This window comes from Borostomias antarcticus, assembly GCF_949987555.1.
Source record: "Borostomias antarcticus genome assembly, chromosome: 23".
In the NCBI taxonomy this organism is placed as follows: Eukaryota; Metazoa; Chordata; class Actinopteri; order Stomiiformes; family Stomiidae; genus Borostomias; species Borostomias antarcticus.
Window position 1 is genome coordinate 1,113,258 of NC_140256.1, and position 720 is coordinate 1,113,977.

Consider the following 720-nt stretch of genomic DNA (forward strand, 5'->3'; position numbering starts at 1 on the left):
TGTTTCCTTCCGGGAGTTTTATGACTTTTGGCAAATAATTGACTAGGCCAGCCAGTGTAGGCGCATTCTTTCTCTTGCTTTGGTCATGGGTCTAGGTTTATGCCAATTGTAGAGATTACCAATGGATTGCCAATTGCAATTGCATCCAGTCAATGTTATAATGATGAAAATGTCTTAAAAACAGGATGATTCTGATATGTTCAATGGTCAATTTATTTTTTAGAATGCTCAGGTAGAATAGAATCTTCAGGTATAGAATCCTCAGGGTTCCATTCAGAGAAAGTTTCACGTTCTGCTTCCTCTGGTCTGCTGCCTTGTGTCCTGTCTCGTACTTTGCAGTAAATGGTAAATGGACTGCACTTATATAGCGCTTTTCCACCTTAGCGGCACTCAAAGCGCTTTATAATGGCCTCTCATTCACCCATTCACGGTAGCTGCCATGCAAGGTGCTAACCTGCTCATTGGGAGCAATTTGGGGTTAGGTGTCTTGCTCAAGGACACTTCGACATGTGGACAGTCGGAGCTGGGATTCGAACCACTGACCCTTTTGATCACTGAACGACACGCTCTACCAACTGAGCTACAGCCGCCCCAGTAGTCAAACAATCAATTTTGATAGCCACATTGAACCCAAATGACTAGTGTGAAACTAGTACAATTCATGATTGTAGGCACACACACTGAAACACTGGAATGGAACACATTATGTTGCAGTCAATT